The sequence below is a fragment of the Aegilops tauschii genome, chromosome 4 (assembly GCF_002575655.3).
Source record: "Aegilops tauschii subsp. strangulata cultivar AL8/78 chromosome 4, Aet v6.0, whole genome shotgun sequence".
In the NCBI taxonomy this organism is placed as follows: Eukaryota; Viridiplantae; Streptophyta; class Magnoliopsida; order Poales; family Poaceae; genus Aegilops; species Aegilops tauschii.
In genome coordinates this window covers 37735005-37753678 of record NC_053038.3, presented here as the reverse complement: position 1 = coordinate 37753678, position 18674 = coordinate 37735005, and positions in this window count along the sequence as shown.

Here is an 18674-nt window from a genome sequence, read left to right as displayed (position 1 = left end):
GATGAGGGTTCCATGGCCCTGGATTAAAGCCAGTCATCCGGTCAGGGGGCATGGGTGTTTCCGGTTGGGACCGAGAGGGGGGCATCCCTTAGAGCGCGCGATATAAATTTGATCCCATGCTACGCGAGGTTGTAGCCTCCCCGTCTCAAGGTTTTTCTTGAACGTTGCCTAGGGTGATTCCTGGCAACGGAATGTGGAATGGGTGTGTACTGGTTAGATGTGTTTCTCCTAAAATACCGTAAACAGAACTAGTCCTTTGTGACTACTGAAATCCATTGGCTGTGGTTAAGAGTACAAACTCTGCAGAGTCAAAACCTTCCGAGCAATCGTGTCCATGGTCAAGGACCTTGGTCAACATATCCATATCAGTATCCATATCAGTCTCAGCGTCAGTCCCTGTGTCAGTCTCAGTGAAAATCCCCGGTGAACAAGCTTGAGTGGTAAACCAGGTTGAATGTTATTCCTGTGGATGGACTAACCATTTTATTATTACGTACCTGAGTATTTCCTTGAGATGATTTAAATTCATGAGCTACTTGAATTCCGAGTAATGAAATATAAGCCCTTTACGTGATGTCGCTCAGACGTCCGACTGTGGCACTCTTGTTATTTATTTTGGATATAAGCCCTTTACGTGATGTCGCTCAGACGTCCGACTGTGGCACTCTTGTTATTTACTTTGGATATAAGCCCTTTATGTGATGTCGCTCAGACGTCCGACTGTGGCACTCTTGTTATTTACTTTGATATAAGCCCTTTATGTGATGTCACTCAGACGTCCGACTGTGGCGCTCTTGTTATTTACTTTTGATATAAGCCCTTTATGTGATGTCGCTCAGACGTCCGACTGTGGCACGTACTGTCGTTTATATTCCAATATAAGCCCTTTATGTGGTGTCGCCCTTACGCCCGACTGCGGCATTGTTAATTTATTTTTTTCCCTTTCGAGGCGTCATTTTAGACACTCGATTGGCCTTCAGTATTTCATTGGGATTTCGGGAGGACTACCGCCTGACTTCCTTTTTACTTGTCATGCAGTGCAAATTTTATTATCGGAGTGCGCATTACTAATCTGCTCATGTGCATCATGTTTGCATTTGTTATATCTTATGTCCAAACTGTCTTGTGACTACTTTCATAGAACTCACCTGGCTTGTTGATTTGGCCAGATGTTGACGAAGGCGATCTTATGGATGAAGAGTTCGATAGCGAGTCCGACGCCTAGAGGAGTCCCAGTCAGTCCCGTGCGATCCGGGAATTGGTCACTTGTATTATACGTTTCCGCTACCCAGAATAAGAACCCTCGAGCCTCGCTCCGACGCTCGATGAGTTGTAAGATTTAGGAGACATGTCACCCACTTCACTGTGACATATCCACCACTTTTATTATGAGTCAGTAGTTATGCCACCATATCCCTTGTGTCATATCCGCCTTTATGTATAATATCGGCGTGCTTGTAATAAATTGTTGAGCCACCTCAGCTCAACCCTGTATTATATTTAGTACTTCTGGATTTCTGTATCAAGGATTTGTCTACCAGTAAGAAGGATTCTTCTATACTGGTCCGTTAAAGGGGTCGGTTTCTCAATAAATGTTTTATTGGAAAACCGGTCGTGACAGTTTTCAACCCCCTCGACATATGCAGCGGAGAATCTTCGAGCAGAAGTTATCCAAGTCCTGTCCATCTGTTAGACATACAAATTAGTTCTTCTACTAGATATTACAGGAAAAACATATATTCTTTTTTATGAAGTCCAGAAAAAAAAATACCTAGGTCGATGTCTAAAGCTATGGCAAGATATTTGGATGAGCAGATCTAAGTAACGAAATATATGTAAAGCTAATTCAGCAAACAGATTTGAGTGCCAAATTATGGCAGGCTGTTTCAGCAGTCAATGAGGCCGAGCACACAACCATCAAACTATCGAAGGCCATCGCAACAACAAAGATCGAGTATAAAACGGTGTAGAGCTATTTCACCTAACAGATTGGCTACTAGACCATGGCAGTCTACGTCACAATAAATATATGGCAGGATATTTTAGCAACTAATCGGCCTTGGCATGCCATCTCAGCTAAGCAGATTGAGTGCAGAACAGGGCAAGGAAGCTTCTTAAGCAGAGCATATTGATAGTAAACTACTTCGGCAAACAGTGAGATTAACAGCGTCTATCAGCTAACATTCAGCGCTACACCGACATGAACGGGGCCTCAGTCTAGAATGCGTGTACCGTGGGAGAAGCTGACCGTCGTGCGCCTCCACAAGAACGTAGCCAGAGGTGGCGGCGCGGCTAGAGGACGGCAGTCTATGAGAGCGTACTATGGGAGCGAGAGGACCGCCGAACCGCGGCGCCGACGTATCGGCGCAGCGGGGAGGGCGGCTTTGGCGGAGCGAATGGAGTGGAGGGGGACAGGGGGGAGGGGGTTTCGGGAATATTGTTGGCTAGTTGGCCGAAGGGCGGTTGAATCGGATTTGGGGGGAATTTTTGGACCGAACGTGTGTGGGGTGCAATGCGACCGCGACAGGAGTGCTGTAAGTGTACCTCCTTTTTCCTTTTAAACTAGGTGCTTCGCCCCCTCAAAAAAAATTGTTGCTTCGCGCGATCCATCGATACTACTACTAGTAATCCGGTAATCACGACTAAAACGGTGCGGCCGGGTCTTTTCCCGCGCGATATGCTGGGAGGTTGGCTTAGTTGGGTTTTTTAGGACGAGTAATGCTACACCTACGTAATCCCAGTTACGTAATTAACGTAATGTGAAACGTGTGAGCTGTTGATTGTAGATTGGGGGGAGGGAGGGGCCCACCACCATGAAAATCAGGGGAGGAGAGAGAGAGGCAATTTACGTTAACCCTTTCGTAGGTTCCCGTAGATGTAGAAAGATGTGAAATGCGTGAATGTGTAGTGGACGTACTATTGGAGTGCCTAAGATAATTTGTGTATGTATAGACCCTATGTGTTTATTTTACTTCGCATGTTAGATTTGTCTCGGTTCAATAAAAAGCAGAGTTGGTGATGATGGTGTGCCTGTCATCCTGCAATATAGGCCGTCCGATCTATATCTAACGGATAGGAAGGAAACTATGACAATTTACCCGCACTCCTCTCCACATTTGCAGATAAGGCTTTCCCTCGTTCATCCTTTTCTCCCACAAGATCTTGATCTTCCGTGCAACGCATGGGCATATTGCTAGTACTCCTACAATATCTATATTATTGTGAAAGTTCATATACACCGGCCGAGATTAATGCAAACACGGCAGATTTTCATTACATTTCGAACTTTTATAGGACAGAAAAATAAAAGAAACCCGACCCTAAACCTATTCTACGGCGGCGACCGACATCCTCCATCTGCGATCTGTATGTACGGGGCGGGGTTCAAGACCCGTGAAGTGAAGGTGCGGTCTCCGGCGAGGAAGAGTAGAACACGGGATACGGACCGGCCAGTTGGCACACCATGCCCTGCCGCCTCCCATGCCCTACTCATCCTCGGAGGAGTCCCCGACCTCGGCGCTGCCGGACGTTGGACGGCGGCAAGTAGGACGCGTGGCTGACGGTGCTCCCGTCGTCGGCCACCAGCGTGGCCACCGCTTGTGCGGTCGCGTCCGCGTCCGGCTACGCTGCTATTGCGTCGCGAGAGGCGACTTGAGCGAGGGCAGCGACCACGAGCTTCATCCCCAAAGACAAGCTCTCCCGCAGAGCGTTCACACTTGCGGTCATGGCGGATGTGGTGCCAGATAGGAGGACAATGCGCTATGGTGTTTAGGTTAGCTGGGCGTTGCCTCATTAAGTAGCGCATTCCGGTGAGGCCAAGCGTTCGGGTGCGTCATTAAGTCGCCGGAGTTGGTTCCTCGGGCACCGAGCCTATTAACGACGACATACGAACGGACGGCATGAATGCGGGCAGCTGGCGCCGACTGGGAACGCACCGCGCGACGGCGCGAGGGACGAGGGTTTTGGTGTGCCAGGGTATTCAGCTGCGGTCGTGGCAATGTTAGAGATGCCCTTTGCTCACATGCGATCCCCGCATGTCATTGAAAAAGCAAGATGACCCGGCATGGTCTCAGGTCCAGAGGATGCAGTTGGCCGCGCTACACCACTCCGCGGACGCGTCGTGGCGCCCCGTGCATCCTCGACGAGCCGGGTGTTGGGGTGTGTTTGGATTGTGGCCAAAGTGCACCTTACCAAAATTTTGGTCATGACCCAAAGATTGGTCTTTGTTTGGATGGTTGCCATTTTTTTGGCATGCCAATGAACTCTAGCCAACTCTAGTTCATTTTTCTTGCCAATGTCGGCCAAATCATGGGCAACCAATACCTCAACCAAAATTTTGGTCATGACCCAAAGATTGTTCTTTGTTTGGATGGTTGCCATTTCTTTGGCATGCCAATGAACTCTAGCCAACTCTAGTTCATTTTTCTTGCCAATGTCGGCCAAATCATGGGCAACCAATACCTCAACCAAAATTTTGGTCATGACCCAAAGATTGGTCTTTGTTTGGATGGTTGCCATTTCTTTGGCATGCCAATGAACTCTAGCCAACTCTAGTTAATTTTTCTTGCCAATGTCGGCCAAATCATGGGCAACCAATACCTCAACCAAAATTTTGGCTACCCAATGCTTTGATGGGGCAACTTTGGGCACAAACCAAACATACCGTTGGTCGTGCCACAACACGAACGCCACTCTCGGCACACTGAAACCGACCGTGTCTAGCGACGATATGAGTGTGTCGCTCACCGCGGTCGCCGTGTCCAGAGGCGGTGCTGGAGCTGCGCCCCGTTGTTGGCCCCAACGACCCACCTGAACGGTTGTCGGTGGTGAGGAGGTCGTGGGCCAGCTCCTCCATTGGACTAGTCTGCGCTACGTCGTCCCGACGGGTGTGCCCCACATGTCGGTTTCCCTGTTTTCCCGGCCATATTCGAGCGTCAGTGCTCCGCGTTGCGCATTAGGCCTTTCACTATGTAGGCCAAGCGAGACAACTTATTGTTTATTTGAGCCGTTCAAGTATAATCATGTGGCGTTTGCTTATTTCTCATTCCTCTCCAACCCTCTTATCCATCGATCATGTCGCCCTCCAGTCGAGTCCATCCTCCCGCATGCCTCATTTGAACATTCCGCCGAGTATCATTCGCATGTACCCACCCTAGTCCTCTTTCAATAGATCTCCGGACCCCGAGATGAAATCGAGAGGGAACGAGTGGGGGCACGTGATACCTAAGGCGGATTCAAAATTTTGAACCAGTGATCATAGCATCCGCAAATCATATATAAAGGGTATTCAATGTTCGTTTCGTTTTTGAACGTACAATATACTCCCCCTATCCTTTCTAGTTTACATATACGTTTTATGTGTAGTCAAAGTATCTCTACTTTGATCAAAAAGGTATCAACATTCAACAACGCCCAATCAATATTGTTAGATTCGTACGTACTCCTAGATTTGTACTCGGGATGGTTTCCAATTTGACTATTGACAAGATTAATAGTACATGAGATGTATAATGTGAAAATTATATCATTGGAAACTCCTTTCACGTACGAATTTGACCGTATGCTTTGTGTAAATTGCATGTCATATATTATTACTCTAACATTTGGTCAAAGTTAGCCTCGAAAAACGCATTAGACCCTATATGCTTTGTGTAAGTTGCATGTCATATATTATTACTCTAACATTTGGTCAAAGTAGTATAGTGGAAGTGGATCCTCTGACGTAGGTATCCCTGCCTTACCCTCCCTTTCGGTCACTTACTAGTGGACCCCATGCTTGCTAGGCCCCGCATGTCAGTTACTCAATGGGTTCGGCCACGTCAGGGGATCCTCATCCGTAGTATACTCCTTCTGTTTTTATTTACTCCGCATAAAACAGAGGGAGTGGTGGTATAATAAATGATGCGGGCGGGGGAGGGGGAGGGACGTCGGTTTGCTCTCAACTGCGGTCCCACAAGCGAGCGAAAACGCAAGAAGAAGCGTGTTCCATTCGGTGAGCGACGTGGAGGGTCCAGCGTGCCGGGCTGCAACGCGAACGCAACAAGAGCGATGTACAGTCAAAACCGATTGACCGGTCGTCATCGGAACCACTATTCACACCAGAACCTTCACTGCTCGGCCTACGCCAGCCACTGCCCTAAAACCACACCAAATGTCCAGCCCATTCCCCCACCTTTCGATCCCCTAGCCCGCATCAAGCGTCCCCTAGTTCCCGGAAAGCCATGGTGCGCCGCAAGATCACTTACTACAAGATGCTGACGCCGGAGCGCCGCGCAGAAATCACGGCGGTGGTCGGCACCACAGACCTCCGTTCCCAAGCTCGCTTTGCGGCGGGCCAATCCCCGAGTTCTCTGGAGCCAAGCTACGAGGAGGAGGAAGCCGATCCAATGTTCATGGCGGAGGTCGCGGCGTAGAAGGCCCCCGATGGGTATGAGACGATGGACGTCGACTTCGTGTCGGTGTCCGAGTCCCGGATGGTGCAGGCGGACCAGCGGTTCAACATGGCGATACTAAAGGAGGACCGGGAGGCAGAGGCTCAACTCGACGCGGAGCGCGCGCATGCCGCTGCCATCGAGGCTCTCCTGCAGGCGGAACCGGATGTCGTGGATGTGAATCGGGCGGCGGAGGCTCAACTTGAGGCGGAGCGCGCGGATGCCGCTGCCATCGAGGCCCTCCTGCAGGCGGAACCGGACGTCCTGGACTTGAACCAGGCGGCAGAGGCTCGACTCGATGCAGAGCGCGCGGATGCCGCTCTCATCGACGCCCTCCTGCAGGCGGAACCGGACGTCCTGGACTTGAACCGGGCAGCGGAGGCTTGACTCGACGCGGAGCGTGCGGATGCCGCTGCCACCGTGGCCCTCCTGCAGGCGGAACCGGATGTCCTCGACTTGAACCGAGCTGTGCTCTCGTCCGTGCAGAGCGCCCGCACGCTCCGCTTGAATGAGTAGCTGGAGGCCGAGGACAACCACGGTGCGGAGACACACATCGGCAGCGACGGCTGGTTCGCGCCGGCAGCCAAATACGACGAGGTCGTCTCTTTCCGCGAGGAGTGATAGTTTTTCTTTATGTTGTTGTTTTTATGGATCTTTTGCTGTGTAAAAACATATATTTGTTATGAAAGTCGCCTTACTTGGGTCAGTCTACCATTTCAGGCGGTTGGATGAATATCCTACGTCTCCTAACCCTTCTTTCCTTCTTCCTCACCTCTTCTTCTTCCCCAACAGACAACCGCACGGGCCGTACGGATACTCCCCAACATGCGGTTGGATAAACATACTCTATGAACGAAAATTATGTGTCAGCGATAGGATGGCTGAGTTTGGTTTGTTCACATGCGACAGCACGTGTCAGTGAGGGTGCGTTCCCTTGGTTGGGTTTGCGGCGTGCAGGAGCGACTGTGTGAGGGTGCGGTGCGACCGCGACGTGTACGAGCGACCGTGTGAGGGTGCGGTGCGACCGCGACAGCCGTGCGCAAGTATACCTCCTTCTCATTTTGAAAACTTTAGGCAAGCTTGGCAAAAATGTGTGGCGAAGTTTGGCAATGCAAGGCCTAGACCCAAACAGGATAAGTATGTACGTACTAGGAGTACTAGTGTTAAAAAAGAAAGGCCGGGTTTTCCTTCGCGGGATTTAATCGATACAAATCCTCGTTTCACGTGTCAATTAATGCGTATTTTTTCCCCAAAGACCAAAGAGCTAACCATCTCACTCCTCATCGCTTGATTAATGTAGCGCCATGCAAACCAACCTTCTCACTTCCGCATGCATGCAGGGGATATTAATGTCCTTGGTTGCTAACCCCGTCAATTTTGCCTCGATTAGTGTTAGTGGCCCTTTGCAAATTGTAATTTTGATATACTGGCCTTGTGTACAAAAAAATGGAGGTAGTAACTATATTTGACTTCCTTCCCCATTGCGGTGACGTCGACGATATCTTTTTTTTGGGTGGTTTGGCAAAGTGCGTTCGACGGAGAACACCATTGAGGGAGACCACGGTAAGTCATTCGCAAGTGCCACCTGCAAGCCAAGACAACCGCCTTATTTGCATCCAGGAAGTCCTTTACTAGTACTACTAGGAGTACTAGTGCGGTGAGATGGTTTCTCGAAGAAGACGATGAGAAGCGGAGTCAGCGAAGAGTGAAATGATGGTTGCTTCGTCCGTGCTTTTGTGATTTGACGCCTCACTGCTTTGTGATTTGTGATAGAAGGGACAGGGGAGTAGACTCTGTGCTCTATACTGTACTACATGCGTCCAAGCATGGGAGAAAGAGGAGAGACGTTGCATTTTTCTATTCCTTCAGTCAATCAATCAGGGAGCTTCGGTTCCATCTTTTTGGCTTTGGCAACACCGTCCACAATGGTTCCCACGATGTCAAAAGCTATTTTCACATTTGGCTACACATTGTGGATGCCCTTAACCGTACCACTTGGTTTTGCTCCTGTGTGCTATCTATACAAATCTCAATTATATTGATCTAAAAAATTATAGAATCAAGATTAGTAAAAAGGAGGTGATTTTGCCGCGCGGATGGCGGGGGAGGTTTCTTGTTTGAGCAATGTTACATCCACGTAATGGCTTACGTAAAGTTACGAACTGATGTGATGTGGGACTATTTGATTGGATTAAAGGAGAGGATTAGGCCCACCCCACGTGAAAATCAGGGGGGCATATATAGATTAGATGGAAAGTATACGTAGCAGCTACGTAGCCCTTTGTAAGTCTAGGATTAGGCTTCTTATTTTCGGAGGACGTTGTCCTGGCGGTTTGCTAACATGCGGTCCCACGTGTCAGTGCTTTACCAAGCCGATCTGCGTCCCACATGAGGCAGAACAACGGCAGAAGCAACACATGGTTAAGTTGAAGAAGATGAGGGAGAAGCGGATTCAGCAATGAGTGAAATGATGTGATGGTTGCTTCGTCCCTCCAACTTAACTGCGGGAAAGTTGCAGCTTTGTGATTTGACGCGTTATTGCTCATTACTACGCCGGCGCCATGACTGGGGTGCTTCACCCCGGCTGCTCTGCACTGTATTCCGGTATGGCACCTGGACCCGGTAGCTTGATGTCCCACATGTCGGCGAAAGGGACTAGAAGATTTATGAAAGCGAGCACTCCACTCTTACGACGGAGGAGTAGATGACACGACGGCCCAGTGAACTGTCACTTGTAGTACTGTATAGTACTATAGTTTTGTTGTTCGCACGATCCATCGATACAAACCCGATTAAACAGGAAAGGGCGGGATTTTTCCCGCGCGGTAGATGATACTGGCCATACATTTCAAAGGCAATTTTAATGTATGCAAACTGAATAATTATAAGTAACAATATGATATCTAGTAAAACTAAAAACACATATGATTTATTGTGTTAGAGTGTAGTAGTAGTGCTGTATTGCATAGTTGTTAGATGTAACATGCGAGAACGTGTAGAGATGTAGTTTTGGAGGGCCTACAGAGAGAAAAGCGTAATACGGTCACCGAACTTCAGAATAAGCTGATTACGGTCACTATATACGTTTTGCGGTGATTATACGGTCACTTGCTCACAGTTCAGCATCGGATTGCACTCTGTTGACCGGCCAAATAGTCTGCGTGGCACCATGTTGACTAGTTAAATTGACCACGTTCCTTGTGGGCCCCACCTGTCAGTTCACATAGGCAAAAGGTCAGATAAACACAAATTTACACAGGCGCGACAAGGCTCCAACCCGTGCGCGGGAATCACCTGGTTGTGTGTGTGTCTGTCAGGGCCTGATGTGTGCGCATGCACGTGTAGGTTGAGCACTTGAGCGTGAGAGTGTGTGTTGGTCGTGTGGTGTATTGGTGTGTGCATGCATGCGTGCGTGTGTGCGTGTGAGTGTTGCGTGCGTGCGTGTGAGTGTTGCGTGCGTGCGTGGCTGCGTGTGTACGTGTGAGTGTTGCATGCGTGCGTGGGTGCATGTGTTTGTGTGAGTGTTGCGTGGATGCAGTTCGTGTGCATGCGTGTGTGTGTGTATAATCACCACACCAGCTCCTGTGTGTTAAAACAGAGGGCTCTGCATACCAATACAAGGCTGTTGGGGAACGTAGTAATTTCAAAAAAATTCCTACGCACACGCAAGATCATGGTGATGCATAGCAACGAGAGGGGAGAGTGTTGTCCACGTACCCTCGTAGACCGACGGCGGAAGCGTTATCACAACACGGTTGATGTAGTCGTACGTCTTCACGATCTGACCGATCAAGTACCGAACGCACGGCACCTCCGAGTTCTACACACGTTCAGCTCGATGACGTCCCTCGAACTCCGATCCAGCCGAGTGTTGAGGGAGAGTTTCGTCAGCACGACGGCGTGGTGACGATGATGATGTTCCACTGACGCAGGGCTTCGCCTAAGCTCCGCAACGGTATTATCGAGGTGTAATATGATGGAGGGGGGCACCGCACACGGCTAAGAGATCTCAAGGATCAATTGTTGTGTCTCTGGGGTGCCCCCTGCCCCCGTATATAAAGGAGCAAGGGAGGAGGAGGCCGGCCCTAGGAGGGGGCGCACCAAGTGTGGAGTCCTACTAGGACTCCCTAGTCCTAGTAGGATTCCACCTCCCATATGGAATAGGAAAAGAGGAAGGGAAAAAGAGAAGGAAGGAAGGGGGCGCCCCCCTTCCCTAGTCCAATTCGGACCAGACCAAGGGGAGGGGTGCGGCCACCCTTGAGGCCCTTTTTCTTCTTTCCCGTATGGCCCAATAAGGCCCAATACGTATTCCCGTAACTCTCCGGTACTCCGAAAAATACCCGAATCACTCGGAACCTTTCCGAAGTCTGAATATAGTCGTCCAATATATCGATCTTTACGTCTCGACCATTTCGAGACTCCTCGTCATATCCCCGATCTCATCCGGGACTCCGAACTCCTTCGGTCCATCAAAACTCAATAAAACTGTCATCGTAACGTTAAGCATGCGGACCCTACGGGTTCGAGAACTATGTAGACATGACCGAGACACGTCTCCGGTCAATAACCAATGGCGGGACCTGGATGCCCATATTGGCTCCCACATATTCTACGAAGATCTTTATCAGTCAGACCGCATAACAACATACGTTGTTCCCTTTGTCACCGGTATGTTACTTGCCCGAGATTTGATCGTCGGTATCTCGATACCTAGTTCAATCTCATTACCGGCAAGTCTCTTTACTCGTTCCGTAACACATCATCCCGCAACTAACTCATTAGTCACAATGCTTGCAAGGCTTATAGTGATGTGCATTACCAAGTGGGCCCAGAGATACCTCTCCGACAATTGGAGTGACAAATCCTAATCTCGAAATACGCCAACCCAACAAGTACCTTTGGAGACACCTGTAGAGCACCTTTATAATCACCCATTTACGTTGTGACGTTTGGTAGCACACAAAGTGTTCCTCTGGTAAACGGGAGTTGCATAATCTCATAGTCATAGGAACATGTATAAGTCATGAAGAAAGCAATAGCAACATACTAAACGATCGAGTGCTAAGCTAACAGAATGGGTCAAGTCAATCACGTCATTCTCCTAATGAGGTGATCTCGTTAATCAAATGACAACTTATGTCTATGGCTAGGAAACATAACCATCTTTGATTAACGAGCTAGTCAAGTAGAGACATACTAGTGACACTCTGTTTGTCTATATATTCACACATGTATTATGTTTCCGGTTAATACAATTCTAGCATGAATAATAAACATTTATCATGATACAAGGAAATAAATAATACTTTATTATTGCCTCTAGGGCATATTTCCTTCAAAGGCCACCTTGTCCGCTGTGCCCGCGGTCATGACTTTGAACCACCGTCCAAATATATTTTTGTCGTTTATTTTCATTCTTACTAGCAAGATGCCCGTGCGTTGCACGTAACATCAAGATGCATTTGTATGACTTGTTTATCTTGTGAGTGAAAAGGATGAACGAGGGAAGGCCTTATTTGCAAATGTGGAGACGTGTGTGGGTACCTTTTTGCAAAATTGCCATAGTTTCTTTCCTATCCGTCAGATATAAATCGGACGGACTATATTGCAGGATGGCAGGCACACCATCATCACCAACTCTGTTTTTTATAAGAGTGTATTTTATGTATTTTATAAGAGTGTAGATGTAGAGTAGATACAAGTCGACAGGTGGGCACAATGGTAGCGAGATAATGTGATGCAACACTAGAGGTGCCACGTGGAGCGTTTAACTGGTCAACTAGTCATGTCATGAGAAAATACAGAGTTGTACGGTGAGCCCGTGACTGTATAATAACCACTAAACGTAAATGGTGACCGTAATGAGTGGATTCTGAAGTCCAATGTACGTCTCGTGCTTTCGCTTCAAATACAATGATCGTCATTGCATATATCGCGAGAGAAAGATGAAACATGCGTGAATTTTCTGGGGGCTTACTTTTAGAGGACCTGGAGATAGTTTTGTGTGCATACGTGAAAGGGGCGTACAGGGGGGTATGCGATGGAGAGAGAGATGCTCTTCGTTTCTCTTTATTATGACTAACTTTGTATATAGTATAAAAATATACAAATTCACAGTGCGGAATAAATATCATTGTGGGCACCATGCAATGCAAATTAGCATTCGTACTCCTCCATATAACTTTGTAATGTTGTATATATGTAGAAACTCTAAAATAATTTTTTGGCCACACTTTATTCAAAAGGAATATTGTATGCGAAATAAACGTGAAGAGAGGGCTTTTTAGATCAATGGGGTACGTGATGTAACATGTGTGAATGTGTAGTTGATGCATTTGGCGGGGCCTAGAGAGGTATGTGTGTGTATTACGTATTCGAGAGAGGCATGGATAGAGGGGCCGACGGGGGGGGCGTGGGAGAGATAGCATGAGAAATGAGAGTGGTCTAGAGAGAGAGACGAATATGACGTCACAACAAGAGATTCCATTCCCTTGAGTGTGTATATGCAAGGGGGAGGGAATAGAGGCACCAGGAGAAATTTTCTGTGTGTGTGGTGTTTGTGTTGGTATGTGTGGGTGTGAGAAGATAATGAGACGTGGGGGCAGAGGGTGTGTCACCGCGTGAGGTCCGGTGGGTCGAGGTGAGGCCCTTCGTTCGGTTTCGTCCTGTGCCACATTGGTCGGGCCGTGATGCATTTAGGAAGACCCATGGATGACTAGTCGTACAAGACAAAGATAGCAGAATTGTGAAGGACTCTGTGTCCACTGACAAAGCCGGCTAGGATTTGTAACCCTAGGTTCTCGGACTAAGGTAACCCCTTTATCTCTGATATTACTATTCATCCAACCTAACTTTAAGGGGCATCCTACAGAATGCTCTGCTAGAATCGTACTCGTCGATTAGGAAGAGAGGTGTGAGACAATGCGTGAGAGACAGGCGTAAAGATAATGTGCGTACATGAGACATGTAGACAGGTCCATGTATATAGAAAGGGTCGATGAGGATTGTGCGTGTGTATGTTTGCGAGAGGAAGAGTGCTTGTGATAAAGGTTAGTGAAAACAGTTGTAAATGGTTACGAGAGGGAGGGAGGGTTATATCTAGAGCATGTGTGCGAGAAAGACACCTCGGGAGAGAGTGTGTGAGCATGTGTGAGAGACCACCGATGGAGAGTGAAACTACACGTAAAAGACTGCTCTACACATTGATTAAAGATATAAATTGTATCCAAATATTAGGATGGGATCATGATATTTGCAATTCGCGTAAGGAGCGGTCATTGATCCATCAGACATCTAGATTCTATCGAATTTGAGCATGTCTATGTTATTATTCAACACAATTGATCCACATAGTTAGTATTTTGAACTCCAGACAATGCATCGCTTTAGCTATCGAATATAAACGTGAGTATAGTTCATGTTGTGTGTGTAAAGCACATTATACATACGAAAGTTACACAATGGACATTATAAATAGCTACCTATGAACTAGCATACATTTGAATTCAACTTAAGGTGATTTAAAAAAATCGAATTCAACATGAAGTCCATTCAATTATTTGAATTTGATATCATGGCATTTGTAAACCATACCTAAATTATGGGGGCACCAATCTTTGCTCTGATTTTGTACATAATAGCATATGTAGTCGTGTACAAAATAGATTCAAATTTAGCTCCTCCATTCCAAAATAATCGTAGTTATAGGATTTTCAAGTGTCAAAATTTCAAAAAGAAGCGGATAATTTAATGAGGTTTTCAAACATATAAGGTCAAATATAACGTTGTCTATTTAGGTCAATCCTCATAGTTCAAGAGTACTCTAAACGTGAATGCTTGTGTCTCAAAATTTCGAACGAAGCGCCAAAAGAGCCTCTACTCGCCCGAAACCGCGTGAGACCAATGTTTGGTAGTACAAGGAAATAACTTTTCTAATAACTCCGACCCGTGAAACCTACCGGCCCGACGTCCAAAGGTCTAAACCGAGGTAGGTTTGTAGCTTCATCTAGACGCCACGCAACCGCATCCGAAAAACATTCATACACAATGGCCACCTAAGCACACATGCGCGCGGCCGAAATCGCTCCCGCCCACTATTTGGGACACCTGGGATTACCATCCTACCCCCGACCCGCAGTAGGTCCGAAATTTAAGAGGGGGGCAAAGTTTGTACTTTCCCCAAATTCCAAACAAGCGCGTCCCATCTTCTGTTCAAAAAAGCCAAAAACAAGCGCGTCCCAGACCGAAACATGGTTCCCCCCCACCCGTCCGATTCCCCATTCGTACTCCGTGGGCGCCAAACCTACCTCTCCACCAGCCGTGAAACCCCGGCGTCCTCCGTCTGCCACCCCATCCCACCCATCAACCGCCGCCCTCCTCCATCACGCCGGAGCCGATACCCCGACGTCGTCGTCCACCGCAACCTCAACCGCAACGCCCTCCACAGCTAGTAGTTGAAGCCGAGGCCGAGCCGTCCGTACCCGAGCCAGTTCAACCACGCCGTCCTGCGCCTCACCGCTGCCGCTCCAACTTCGCCACCCTCCACCGCACCAGAGCTGTTCCTGCTACGCCGTCCTTCGCCGCCTCGGATCTGCTTCCCCTCCGCCGACATACGGCCACGGCAACACAGTCAACAATTTGGCCATGGGTTCGTCCAAGCCTGCACCCTCCAGAACATCGGTTTCCCCGGTAAAAAGAAGAAGATCGGCGCGATATGTGGAGGTGACCACACCGGCAACCAAAAAGTTACTCCTCTTCCCTTATCCGTGCAAATCTTACGTCTTTGCTTGCACGGTATTCATCCCACAAAAGACACTAGTTGACCGCTTCTTCTTGATACTAGATGTTCCTAGTAACTCGTGATGCACAAGGTTTCTCCTCATATACTATTTCACCTTAGCTAGAGGTCCGTCGCCCCCCTGAATTTCAATTTCTAGCCAGTTGATTCCCAATTAATGGAAGCATTCCCCGGTGTAACAGGCGCTAGTACGCCTATTACACCGGGGAAGCAGCGCCTTGGTGTTTATATTAGGGGCGTGTGCAGCCTAGAGCTACTGGCGCCCGATCTGGAGGTCGGCCGGGATTAAAGGGATGGCCTGGGGGCGCTGCCAAGCACGGCGGTGGTGTGAGGTCGATGGGAGGGCAGGGCGGCGGAGGCAGGGGTCTGGGCCGGTGGTCGCTGGCGGTTCGAGAAAGATCGTCAACAGTGACTGGCGGGAGGTAGACGAAGGCCATCTGCCCGTTCCTTATAGATCGGACGGTTCATTATAAAAATCGACTGACCTATTTATTTTCAGTCGACTGTTATCTTAGATATGACCACATGTGGTGGTGTGCTGGAGGAGTACCTGCATTTCCTGTGCTCATATATTAGAAAATCATACGGAGTAGAATCTAATTTTGTTTGCCATGCAATGTTGTAGAGCTATCATATGTCTCCTATCATTTATTTTTCAACCACCTGCTATCTTCTACTTTTACAGTGCACTAGTTCTGCACACACTTCACCCTTACTCTCACTATTGTGTTTTTATGCAAGGGTATTTCAGACTCTACTGCCATGAGAGAAGCCAAAAATAAAAGAGAGAAGTCGCTCCAGCTTTGTGTGCGGTTAGGCAAGACACGTTACAGCGCTATAAAGGGTGCAGTGTCAGCAGATGGAGACGGTAAACGTAGCTCTGGAGTTGATGACCTTGCTCGCAATGAACCACCATCCCAGGTGCTTGCTTTAACTTTGCGGTGTCATATGTGGTTGCATGTTCCATATGGTGTCTAGCTTGTATTCGAAAGGCCGAAGTCGGTAAGATAAGGAAAGATATTTTTTTACATGAACCACCATCCCGTGAGCACCAGAAAACAAATAACTAATCAGGGCACTGGCCGAGCCAGTGACAAGCTCAGCAAAGATAGGCATCACCTGGAAGCCAACTAAAAAGCTGCGATGGTGGCGAAGCAGCCCGCCTCCCACCAGGCTCTCATGTCCTAGATGATCATGCTCACCACTCCAGCCGGATGTCTAGCTTGTATTGCTTCCAATTTGGTTAAATTGCATCTGCTTAGCTTACACATTATACCTTTGAATATGACATACCTTTCTGTTTTTGGTACATACTAGTACATCTGTGTATTAACCATGGTCTTACATCAAACTAATGTTCTTGTGTATCCCTCATCAATCACTTATGACGAGGCAGGCAGGCAAGGGGACTACTCCTCATTTAAAGAATGCAGCGTCAGCCTCCCGACATGATTCTCAAGAAACAGAAATGCTAGATGAAGATAGTGAACGTAGCTCTGTAGTTGATTATAGCATTTCCCCTACACTAGCATCGCAGGTGCTTGCTCTAACTTGGCAGCGTGATATGTGGTTGCATGTTGCATATGGTGTCTAGATTGTAATTCTTCCAATCTGGTTAAACTGCATGTGCTAGTCTGCTTAGCTTATACATTATACCTGTTAACGTGACATGCCTTCCTGTATTTAGTACATAGTACATCTGTCTATTAAGCATGTCCTTACATAAAACTATTGTTTTTTTTGTATCCCGCATCAATCAACATGACGAGACACCTTTAGTATATGCAGTGCGATATTAGTTGCATCTTTCATATGATTTATAGCATGCGCTGCTTCTAATTTGTTGAAATTCCATTTATGATGGGACGATTTTAACTTGGCAGAGTCATACTAGTTGCATCTTTCATGTGGTGTCTAGCTTGCATTGCTTCTTATTTGCTGGAATGGTTTCTGCTTAGTTTACACAAACAGTTGTGAACATGCCATGTCGTCCTGTTTTTCGTACATATTCCATCCTGGTATCATGTGTTTGCCTTACATCAAAGTAGTGATTGTCAGTATCATGCATGAATGAGTTCTGAAGAGAGAATTTTATTGCTTTTTCTTGTCGGTTTTACTTGACAATTCAAAATCAATAAAGCGGAAGGAAGTTAGCAAGGCAGCGGATAAAGGTGCTCCTTCCGAACAGAGGGCCTCTACAGTTTCTACTCCTCCACACCCCCAAGATGATTTCCAAGACAACACATGCATAGACACTCAACAAAGCTATGTTTATGATGAGCACGTCTCCCCTAGTGCAGCATCACCAGTGCTCCCTCTAACTTGGCACTATTATATGTGGTTGCATGTTATGTGTGATGTCTAGCTTGTATTGCTTCTAATTTTGTTGAATTCCATCTGCTTACTTTACACATTATACTTGAATAAGACACGTGTTCCTGTTTCTAGAACATACAATATCTGTCTATCACACCATGTTCTTACATCAAATTACTACTGTTGTGTAACCTGCAACAATCACTTATCATAAGACACGTTTGACTTCGGATTGTGATATAGGTTACATCTCACATTCTTTTCTAGCTTGTACTACTAATTTGTTGAAATGGCACTTATGGCGAGACAGTTTTAACTTGGTAGAGTGATATTCGTTGCATCTTTCATATGGTGTCTAGCTTTCATTGCTTCTAATTTGTTGAAATGCCTTCTCCTTAGTTTACACATCATAAGCTGTGAATATGCAATGCTGTGAATATGCAATGGCACTAATGACGAGAGACCTCTAACATGGTAGTGTGATGTTGTTTGCATCTTGCATATGATTTATTTCTTGTACTGCTTCACATTTGTTTAAACGCCATTTATGATGAGACACTGTTAACTTGGTAGAGCGATATTTGTAGCATCTTTCATATGGTGTCTACCTTCCATTGCATTGCTTCTAATTTGGTGAAATGTCTTCTTCTTAGTTTACACATCATAGTTCTGGTTATCTCTTCCGTCCTGTTTTTCATACATATTACATCCTCCTATCATGTGGTTGTCTTACATCAAAGTTCAGTTCGTCTGCATCACGCATCAATTTGTTCTGAAGAACTAAATTGTTATTCGTTTTTCTTGTCGGCTTGACTTAACATGGCACAGAGAAAGAGGAAGAAACACAGAATGGCAGGGAATGAGAAGCGGATGAATCCTACAGATTCTGCTGGTACTGATGGTGCAACAGAAGGTCAAAGTCCAGCGGAAAATTCTACAAACACGGCATCCCATGCTACACGAGTTGCAAAAAAGCCAAACAGAAACAAATAGCTACCACCAAACAAGCAGAGACAACCCTAGTTCTTGCAACACCTACCATAGTACTACCAGCTGCACGACTTACTCGTGCGTCAACTGAGCTAGCAGCACGTTCCCAAGCTCCCTTGCCACCTGACACTACTTCCCAA